This window comes from Etheostoma spectabile, chromosome 5, assembly GCF_008692095.1.
Source record: "Etheostoma spectabile isolate EspeVRDwgs_2016 chromosome 5, UIUC_Espe_1.0, whole genome shotgun sequence".
In the NCBI taxonomy this organism is placed as follows: Eukaryota; Metazoa; Chordata; class Actinopteri; order Perciformes; family Percidae; genus Etheostoma; species Etheostoma spectabile.
The window spans coordinates 27,272,789-27,284,276 of NC_045737.1; the positions used below are offsets into that span (position 1 = coordinate 27,272,789).

An 11,488-nucleotide genomic window follows, 5' to 3' on the forward strand; every position below is an offset into this window, starting at 1 on the left:
ATAGATTAATTTAGGAGGATGGTATTTTCCATATAGTTAAGGTTCTTCATATCATAGCAATAATGTTCATCATATGGACCGACAATTAATCATGAGCCACAAATGTACTGGGCAGACCATGATAATATATAACAATATGAAGTTGATGATACATGTGTACTATTGCACAGTCCATTAAGTAAATATACTGCTTAATAATTTCTCAGTCAGTGCTGTGTTATCTTTCTTTCATTTCAGTAACCTACCTAGCAGGTGTTTACATAAAAAGGAAATTATGTATTATACAAAGATGATCTACATAGTTAAATGCATTGACATTACAAACATATCTGGTTAATAGTGGAGTATGCAATGTTCTGATTCAACAAGCTACGGATCAAATGCGCTGATGCTAAATATAGCCTTACTTTGAAAAATATACTAAGAAGCAATTTCTTGCTTGGCATACGTTCAAAGGAAGTGAGTATCATATACTGAGGTAATATGATATTATTTAATATGGTACAGTATGTAGTTTAGTTGGGTTCAAATGGCATCAGAAGCCCATCACTGTTTCAGTTCCCATTGGCAGTCAAGTCAAAACATCTGCCACCCCTGGGGTTTGCTCAGGGGTGAAAACACTTGAAGAGCAACATGAGGAGAAAATTAAAGTTAAAGCTATGCAATCTAATTTAATGATGTAGTTGTACTGTATCTAACATCGGTGATTTAAACTTAAAGCGTGAATATTAATCAATTGCTCAGTTTGGATATTGTGAGTTTTGTCCAATCTACTTGTGAAAGCTCATGAGATGTGGCTAATCAAAAGGTCATCCTATTCTTGCCCTTTCTTACTCTTTTGCTTATATCTTTGACGTCAAACAAATTGCAGATATGGGGCTGTTTCAATTGGACCGCCTGTCATTTTAAAGATTGAGGCCTTAGGCCATAGTTTGAATCGCAGTATGGGAAGAAAGGAGGAGACCTTCTGCTGCACCTCACATTCCTCTTATGAGTTGAGAAAGCACCATAGTAAAAATGTATTGTGTTTTGTATTATATTACTATATAGCAGATATGTAGTATAGTGCCTGCATTTATTTCACATCCAATTAAAATGATGCACAGTGTGTGTGATAGTAGTCACAGGACTCACACTGATTTTCTGTACAACTGTCCTTTAGGAAAATGTCAGTGGACTTACAGAAGGAACAGTGTGGGATAAAGAGTTAGACCTGGCACCAGTCATAATCCACCCTTCAAAAGAGCCAGATGGAGAGGGTAAGGTTTCAGTCAAAATATTGTTCTTGGATTGAGGTGTGCACTCTCGCTCTTACTCTCGCACTCTCTCAATCTCTCTATGTCCTTGTCTCTCTCAATCTTTCTCTCTTGTACTCTCCAGCTCTCTTTCAAACCCTCCTCCTGCTGTGTTTTATCAGATCCTGTCACAGGGGGCCTCTTATAAAACCAACAGAGCTCATCAGGATGGAGCTCCAGAGGACCGGTTCGGTCAACCCTCGTTAATCTACTGTGGTCCGGGTTAGGTTAAGGCCTTGGCTGGTATTTACCAAGCATATCAGATTTTGAGTGCCGGTTTAAAGTCAACGCTTCAAATCCATTTCTTTGAGAGTGATTCGCGATGAAAACGATGGTTAAAAGGAACGGAGCCGTGGTCCTAAATCAGCAGTCTTACCCTGAGACGCTTGATAAACATACAGCCCCTGGGTTTGTGTCTGGGCTGGTGGGGCTGTGGGGCAGAAAGGTATGTGCTTAGTGGGGATTGTGCGCCGTGGCCTCCCCTCATTCTCCGAGGACGAACACACACAGAGCGACCTTGTGTGGAGCAGAGTGCTGGGCAGACACGCTGAAGTCAGCTCACGCCATGCAGTGCACTGTAGGCAAAAGAAGAAATTATCCTTGTGGATTACACACACACACACACATTACTTCTGCCATGGTATTCTGCATTATTATAATTTAAAAAGAAAACAATACACATGCACATATTCTACCAGTGATTCTCATAATCATCAGCTCCAAGCCAGACTGTAGGGCTGCCCCGGTCTACTGTAGAGTTGTTATAGAAGCACTCATAAATCCACCCAGAGTTACATAAACCTGTCAGTGGGTTCATTAAAATAATTACTCTAATTTTCTGTTGATGATTTAATGATAAAGCAACAGAAAAAAGAGGGAAATAAAACAGAGTGAAAGGACTTTTCAGAGGAGACGCCATGCCACGTTTCCTGTTGAGTGGCTGTCCCCTCTCAGCTGACAGAACACTTTGTGTTTCATCGTTGGCGTAACCCACTGTGTTGTGAGCCACAGCACGGACACACAGCTTCACCCCTTGGGGACTTGCACTAATATGAACAAGAACACACACATGTACACTAATGATGGAATTCCATACTTACATGTCACATGCATGAACACACATAAATACATTTAGGCAACACAAATCCTACACCCAAAGTCCTTTGATGAGGACAAGATGTACTCTTAAAATTTACTGACTGTCTTGCAGCCTTGCTGGTTCTTGTGGTCAACAGTGTGCCACAGACTGCCATTCTGCTTGCTGTTTTTTTCCATTCTTGACCCTGCCACACTCATAAAAAAACAGCCAGGCTTTAGTCCTCTGTTCCTTTATGAAGTCCCTCCACAAGCCCCATTAAAAGCGAGACAGAGCTAAAAATGGCTTCTCACCAGGCCCCTACTGGCAAGGCAGTGTAAAATACAAAGAACACAAGTCAGTAAACATAAAAAGCATAAAAAGAGACGCAGCACAATGTCGATGTGTGTGTATATGCAAATTACTGTGTATTATTCAAGCTATGTTGTATCAAAAGCAATAAGTTGGTGTTGAAATTCAACTAATATCTCCTCACGGTCACCTAGCTCTCTATTTACTTTGTGTGGTGTTAATACACAGCCCTGGCTGTGTACATGGAAAGAGTGCAAGAGCCACAAAACACAGTTCCAGCCAATCAGCAACAAGCAGCAACAGTTGGAAGGGAGGGGCAGCATGAGAATGTTGTTGGCTGGCCAGTAGTTATCTGTCTGGGGATCTGGGGGGCGGAGCCTCTAAAGGCGGAGTTGCATTTGTTTGGCCGTTGAGTTCAGATGTCACCAACCTTTGCACAGCATCACTTACCGCACCTTTAAAGCTATCGTCAAGACACTGAATCATCCCTCACCTAGGGATGTCATAATTACATGAACTCCCACCAACATCCATTAACCACTCCCCACACAAAAAGAACACTGAATTCCTGTCCATGAGGTCATCCCAAATACCAGACAGACATGAATCCATCAATATAAAGGGGTGCAGGTAGTCATGGCGACAGAAATTCCCAAAAATAAAACAGATTAGTTGATTACCTGTGCCCAGAAACATGTAAACAATACAACTGGATCAATACAAAATATATTTTACTGTCAGAAGAGTGTGAATACCTTTTATCAAGGGAACGCCACTGTTTTATCTCCTCTCGCGGGGGAACTCTCTTTTGGATGTATTCTGGGAAAATATCAATCTACATTCTACTCATCTTTCCTTAATATCATCATTCCTTACATTCACGAATTGGTTAAATTAAGAGGGAATCATAAAACAGTAATTTGGGTGTAGGATTCAGTGTCATTATCTACATTAGATTTTAGCATCAGGTAGAAGACCCTGACTGGAAAATACTTGATAAAAATACAATAACCCCTGTGCCACCCCCACAAAACTCTAATGTGAAAACAGTCACAGAGGATATTACGATTTAAGCTTGTTGATACTTGCATTCTACTGAATGTATCATTTAGAAAGAGAAATGGCTCACATTCAGGATGCCAGCAGCTCAAAACTTTTCTATTGGCTGGAGATGTAGGATTTTTATCAGGAAAATTAAAACTGACATTTCCTGGGCATTGTGGATCTTTGAAAAAGCAAGACTGTAGGCGGATTTTAGTCATAGATATACTTAGTTAAAGGAGCTTATAATTACCAAATTATAGGTGCATACCCTTGCACCTGGTATGTTGACATTTGACAAGATGCTGTCAATGCGGCTAATCTCTTCCATTGGTTAATTTATTTATGATTCACATAGATTACACTGATGCTGGTAATGAAAGGGGTAACGGCATTTGTACAGCAACGTTTATTTAATACGCTTAGCAGCTGTGATACCATGGGTCATCAAATTAAAGAAATAATATCATTTTAAATAAGCTCTTAATTTGCAGTCTTCCATAATACAAGTCTTAGAGATCCTGTCTGTCAAATGTTTACAGAAAGGTAAAGTTTGTGCAAAGTATGGATGTTTAACTTAACGTGTAACAGCTCTGTTTCAAAAGAAGAAAGTTGTCTGTACAGTTTTGATTTATGGATGTGAGAAGGGGGAAAAGAGGGAAAAAGGGGAGGGGGGTCTTTTTTTTGCCACTGTGAACATGGCGGCATTCTTCGGGGGGCACTAATCCTGGGCATATATGCCAGTGCTGACAAAGGTCTGATGTGTGTGTGTGTGTGTGTGTGTGTGTGTGTGTGTGTGTGTGTGTGTGCGCTTCTTGAAAGGGGAGTGGGGGTGTTACTGATCCCTCAGAAGGCTAAATTTACCCAGGAGTGATGGGAGCAGGTGGATTCAGCTGGGACAGTGGGGTGGGGGTGGTTGGAAAGAACCAGACCCGGTTTCAGTTTAGACAGAGATCGGGGGAAAACGCAACCCAAATCGGGGGTTTCTATTCAAAGCCAGCTGGTCTGGCTTTATCACATGCGGGACATTTGTTTTAGGCAATTTGATTGTATTTATAGTTTTTTGTTTTTTTTGCTCAACTATCTCCATTGTTTTCCTTTCTTTTTTTAAAACTTTTGAACGGTTTGATTGAGCTGGGCCTTAGCTGGTTCTGAGGGGTGTAACTTCCTGGGGAAGCAGAGAAACGGCACGGGTGAGTTTTCACAGTACACCTATTCCCTTCCTTCTTCCCCTCTCCTCTGCATCTCATTCTATCGGTGGAAAATCTGTCTCTGTCAGGATTTGAAACCATATTCTGTACAGTGGCTCATGACATGTTTAACAGATTAAGCCATCATTTAGATATTCAAGCTGCTCAGTTTGAACTGTTCCGACATTTATTTTGAAGTGCTGTTGCCTAATTGTTTCATAGCCTTGCTGGATTCAGTGAATAATGTGTTTTTCATGTAGCTCAAAACAGAATAGACTATATGCATATGAACAAGGCCAGAAGATACATTAATTTGTGTTTTTCCTACTCTTGACAAAGTAGAAAGACACCACCCTAACACTGCTATAGGAGGTGTCAGGTCCCAGCTGTTGCCAATCACCTCTGTGGAGCACTTATCGAGGCTCCTGCAACCATGTGTCTAACTTTTAAAAGTCTACATTATTATTTCTCCAAGGCTAGACAAATGGTTTTCAGTCGCTAAAGTGGAGCAGTATATTGTGTTGTTTCTCTGCTTCTAATTCTTCACAGTCAGTTTAGGTTACTGGTACTTTAAAGGGTAATTGCTTAGAACATCTCATTGCACAATCTGGAATTATCAGCGAGAGAAAAGCGCATTGGCCTTAACATGCTGTTTGCTTTAGAAATGACTCGTTCCCTCAAGGTAGCTACCTAAGTGGCTAACACACACTTCAGTAGCAATATGTGTCACACAGTTCTTTGTTTAAGTCAGACATGTTGGGCAAACTTTTGAAACAAAGGAGAACATTAAAACTAGTCAAATTAAATGAACAGAGAGGGATTTATTCCTGACCAAATGGAGACTTTTGAAAATGTCTACTGTAGGGCACTTGTCCCAAAACAACCAAATGGAATTTCAAACTAAAGCAAAGGCTTTGTGGTGAATGACTCTGTTGGATATATTCCTTCAACATTTGATTGAACTCTAGCTTTTGGATAAAATAAGAAGGGAAGTATTGTTATTCCTGAATTCAATTACCTCGTATTTCGAGTAAATCTTTAGTTCTGATTTTACTTTTGCATCCCATATATTTATTGTGCAATCTGCTCTCACATTCACAATAAACACTAATGAAAATGAAATCAGTTTCTTTCCACCCTTTCCGAGCAAGCAAAATTGTAACAAGCTAAAAGGAAATGAACAGATTTGAAAGAAATATAGAGATATAGACATGTAGACATGTACTTGTGTCCCTTATTTCATACCTGGGGAGAGAGTCCTCTTGCTATTAACCCAAAGAGGCAGGACCTGAGAAACTTTGACCCAGTTTACAGGAACCGCTCAGTCCTACCTTATTAGCTTTTCTGCCCCTGAATTCCACAGCTTTGATGGTCAGCGGCGTTGAGGAAACGCGTTGTTTTCTTTCTCTGTAGGGTGGCGAGCGCTCTTATGCAGTTACCTCTCTGCCTTTGAAACTCTCCTCATCCTGTCACTACACCTTCACTCTCTGCTATTACTTCCATTGTTGCTGTTTGTGCGGTATGAAACGTAGGTTTTGTTAATCTTCACTGGTAATGAAATGTAAACAGAATAAATAGGATCTAATTTTCAAATTAAAATTTTCAGTTTGGAATAGTCATAGTTTTAATGTTACTTAATACAAAACGTGTAACTTGCAGACCTGCGTCAAAGATAAATAGATTTGTGGTTACTGCATGTTTGCGCTGGTTTAGTTTTTAGTTAGTAAATATGCTTTTTGGTTATCAACCAGGTTTCAACTGGTATTTCTGTGTAAATGAATTGGATGGTTACGATACAACATAGAAGTAATTTGGCTGTTTGTTTTTCCAGTAACAGCTGCTGACAGAAAGCATAGCAGTAGTTAGGGCAGTAGTTTGTTTCCATTTGGTGGGCACTACTGATCCATATGCTCAAATTACCTAAGTATGCTACTCTAGAAAGTGCATTTCATTTTTCACAAATTATCACTGAACCAAGACCTATTACACATATGGAAGCAGTTTCAATTGCAATGGCATGAAAGTACAAGTTTGTTCCACTGTACTGACTTACAGTAATGGCATAGTAATTTTGCTCTGATTTTTCCTTTTCATTCTCTTCTATTGTCTGTGTTATTTAAGTTTGGAAGATTTCCAGCAGCAGTCCAGCCTGCTGTATGAAAACTCTCATCATCTACCCCCCTGAGCACTGTCGAGGCCAGAAAACAGTATGACGCTCTGCCGCCACTATACAACGCCTGTGCGCCGGGGCCGCCTAAATCTACAAAACACGAGTGCTGGCGCGAGGCAGCTCCTTTGATCTGCAGCTAATCTCAGTTGCCTGCCTCCCCTCTGATCATGTCTGAATAAGAATGAGTCGGGGGTGATCCTGGAGGCACAAAAAGCTTTAGACGCTGCCGCTTGTCTGCTGAGCTCCACCCTGTAACACGGGCCTGTGCCGATGGTCGCTAGGCCTCACTATCACATATCAGAGCTGGGAAGACCTCATTTAGACACACATTATATTCCGCTCCACTTGCTTTTCTTCACAGTGAGATGCTATCAGCTGCTTGTTGAGAGTGTGGGAGAAGTTGCATAGCCATGCTGAGTGATCTTTAATTTTTAGGGGAATTAGTTGAGGGCACCAGCGGTAGGAGGAACTTCTGCTGTGTAGTGGTTACTGTAGGAAACGGAAACAGTGATGACTGTAGGCTTTTGTGCTATAGCTGAATACAGTCATACACAGCATATGGGTTTGGCCCCTGTCAGTGTAACACATTATCAGTAAAATAGTCATCAAAAGATCACGTACACAGATCTTTACTCTAAACCCAAACACAGCTTAAATCTATTAGTCTGAAATCCCATTTTCCCCCATACCTTCTGCAGAGAATGAAACTTCCTGGCAGTGGATAACATCAAGTGGCAGTTACAGTACTATTGATATGATTACTTTGGTTGATGAGTTTTTTTCAGCAGCTGAAAAAAATGATCTCGAAACATCTACGTAAAAAGAGCAATGTTTACTTCAGCTATAGAAACACTCTATAGCCTCCCAACTACACTACCAAATATACTGTAATTCCCTTCTAAAACAACACATAATCACGTTTTCTGATCAGGTAACAATTTGTGAGTGCCTTTCTAAAAGCACATTATAAAATATATTAACATGGCTGTTCTCCGATCAGCCACCACAGTCACGATTTGGTCAGGTTTAATCACCAGACATACTGGTTAAGATTAGGAAAACATGGTGGTTTGAAATCTAAAAAGAACCATTGCTTAAGTTTAAGGAACTATCGTGGTCATGGTTATAGGAAACCAGTGTTGACAGTTATAGGAAATGGGAAACAAACAGCGGTCTCTCGTGTCAAAGTCACTTGCAACATAACGCCACGCTAAATCTGCCTTGCTTCCAAACCAACAGGTCAGATAAAGGGAAACATTAAACAAAAAAATCAAGCCCGACATGTTTCTGCCGAGGAATAAGTGAACCAAACTTGAATTTAATGAAATTTATCATTTAAGTTTACATTGTGGTATAACAGTTTTTAAATCACATCTTGTAAACTATCAGATATTGATAATGGAAATCAGCATCTATTCCATGTATGCATATTTAACACTAATCATTTTTCAGACAAAGCTTTTGCCCCACTTCAGGAAACACCGGTGGGCAGCGCTTGTATAGTTCCGGAAAAAAAATCTAACATTGGCATCACCTCTTTATAGCAAAATTAGAGAAAGGGCAGCGAGAACAATGACATAACTGTTGGAGCAGTTCATACGGAATTACTTTCCAACCATTGAAAAGGAGGAAAAATCATTAGCAGAAAGTGAGTTCTTTTTTCTCTTTTCCCTCGCATGAAGCAATCTAGTGCAGACAAAGAGAACTTTCAGCTCTTGATATACAGACCGAAGGTCCAGCAATTACACTTGCTGGAGCATAGAGAAGACACAGGAAGAGGAGGAGGGAAGAGAAGAGCGCCAGTGTCAGGGATTAGAATAAAAAAGGAAGTAAATTGAAAAAGGGAATAATTAAAATGTTTGTACGTGGGCTAATGGCTACCGATATTTCATTTATTTAAAAAAAGGAAATGACTGCTTTCATGTTGATTCCTCTAAATGAAAATATCATTAACATATCCACCAAATTAAAATAATGCAGGGTAAAAAAAAACTGGTTAAACTTTGCATGGGGACACCTCCAGTTAACCCATGCGGTAATCCAGTCTATTCTGTGCTGAGAAGGAAGCAGAGCTCCCCTGCAGGCGGCATATTTAATTACACAGCAGTGCCTGAATGCAACTTTACAGGCAAAATGCGCTTTTCACATGTAGCAGGTGGCACAGTGATAGCACCTGTCACGTATACATTATTATGATATACATGATATTAAAGCATTATGATTGTAAATTCATTAAGCCATTTTGCCAGTTCAATCAAGTTAATTAATCTGCAGATATCACGCCTGAATAATCAACAGCTGCTGCAGTTGACTGTAAGCAAGTGTGTGTGTGTGTGTGTGTGTGTGTGTGTGTGTGTGTGTGTGTGTGTGCGTGTGCTGTGTCCATTTCAACATTACGTTGTGGAAGTTTTCTGTTCAGCGAGGGAGGAATTTTAAAATGAGAAGAGACCTTGTTGAAACAAAAATAATGACAGGCTAGGACTGGTTAAAAGTTTGGATATTCGGTGTACAGTACATGATAGTATAACAAAGTAAAGAAGCAACAGGTCTGATCAACAGCTCGGCCGGCGGTATTGTGTCACAGCCAGTCAGCGCAGTCACAGGACCATGGGGCTTTTCTTATGATGTAACTGGAGCATTGGGCAGAACAAAAACAGCGCTTGTTGTTCAGCTTGTGCCTCATCCATAATGCATAAAAGGTGTCCAGACAGAATACTGTTGGTTAAACACGACACATGCAAATCACCAGCGCTGTCTCTCATTTGGCACTGCTCGCTAAGAGTTGGTTATGTGGCCATTAGTTTCAGAGGCCTTCTGACTTTGTTATTATTGCATTCAAATCTGTTCTGTATGGCTTGATCCAACCAACAGGGTGCTGTTGGGAAACTGAACTGTGAGGACAAGGAAATATATGAAATGGTACAGTGAATTTTACTGCTGGACAGACACAGTTAATGGCTAAACCACACAGAAAAAAACGTGTTATTGAAAACAAGGCTTTGCATGGTTTCACTGAAATATGAGTCATACCGTTATAGAACACAGCAGTGTACAAGTACACATAACTTTTTTTTTCCCTCTGCTTTTTCCTTACTTAGGAAACTACGAGAATTAGATCTGGGCAAAGCTGTAACAGTTAATATTAGTGAGGTGGTTTTAGGTTTATGAGATATGTGGGATCATTTAATGTCCATGTCAAGAATCTGTTTATTGTAGAGTGATTTATTGAGTTTATCATAATTAATATGTTGTTTTTCAATTCCCAATGTACCTTACATGTAACATATCAAACCCATTTTATTTATTGTATATATTAAGACATTTTGCAAGGTTATTACCACAAGTTGCTAACATACATGGTTTTGAGTCAAAAACAGTTGAACACACTATTTAACTGCTTTCTTTTATCAAGGTAATATTGGCTGCAATCCAAATTTAGGAAAGAGAATGTCACCTTTATATTACAAAAGCTCATTTGAGTGTACAAATAAATACTTCCCCACAATTCTGAATTTCTTAGTTTTTTATATTTTGTAATATGAGAACATATGATTTCAGTTAATTAAAAGTTCTTTTCTCACCTATGCTCCCCTAATTATACTGTACAGTGGAGCACTTCCTGCTATTGTAATTACTGATGATATTGCCCTCTGAGTTTCATTATAAACCTTATTAATAAAGAGCTCCGAATCATGTGTAATATAACGCTTTGGATGACTTACACAAAGACAAAGAGCAGATCGGCAGGGAAATGTCTCACATCTCTTCTACAAAGTGTGAGCTTACTTTTAAAGTAGGAATGTTTTCCCTGAGAATAGAATCCAGATGTTCAGACTGATCAAGTCCTGGATATCATCTGTGAACAAAGAATGAATGTAAGATAGTGCGGTTTAAATGTGTTTTATAAATTATATGTACTATAAACACTGAAACATTGATGGAGAGTATTACATACACTACATCATGCACTCAAACATGTATGACACTAACACTTGCCAATAACACAATAACATGATTTATCAGGCTGATACTGGCCTTTACGCATATGGATATAGATCAGTAGGTCTCATATACTCTATATGACATTTTTCTAATTAATTGTTATTTGTAACTTTTTCTAAATGATTTCTTCAGGCTTAAGTCAAATTTCCAGTAGTCAAACTATGTGTAGAAGAATATAGCAGAATTTATTGATACATGATGGTGCAAATATCTTTTCAAATGCTTTTCTAGCCTGTTAAAAATAATAGCAATAATAATAGCCTAATGAATATATTTTTCTTAAGATCCCAATTAAATATCAGCATGATGTATTAAGATTTCAGTCTAAAAATATTGCTACTGGGACTGCCCTTCAAACAACCACATCAGTACACGCAAACACACACACACACACACACACACA

At 39.3% G+C, this 11,488-nt stretch overlaps 1 protein-coding gene across 10 annotated transcripts in view; it reads left to right on the forward strand.

Annotated features, from left to right (window-relative positions):
- Positions 1 to 4,646: 4,646 nt before the first annotated feature.
- The window catches only part of mef2cb (myocyte enhancer factor 2cb), a 73,611-nt gene continuing 66,769 nt past the window's right edge, over positions 4,647 to 11,488 (forward strand). For 7 of the 10 annotated variants that reach the window (XM_032517161.1, XM_032517152.1, XM_032517158.1 and 4 more), the window contains exon 1: positions 4,648 to 4,916. The gene's annotated coding sequence lies outside the window, so the exon portion shown is untranslated. Of the gene's footprint in view, positions 4,917 to 7,034; positions 7,121 to 11,488 lie in introns of all 10 variants that reach the window. The other 3 variants (XM_032517156.1, XM_032517157.1, XM_032517154.1) reach the window with 2 other exon arrangements.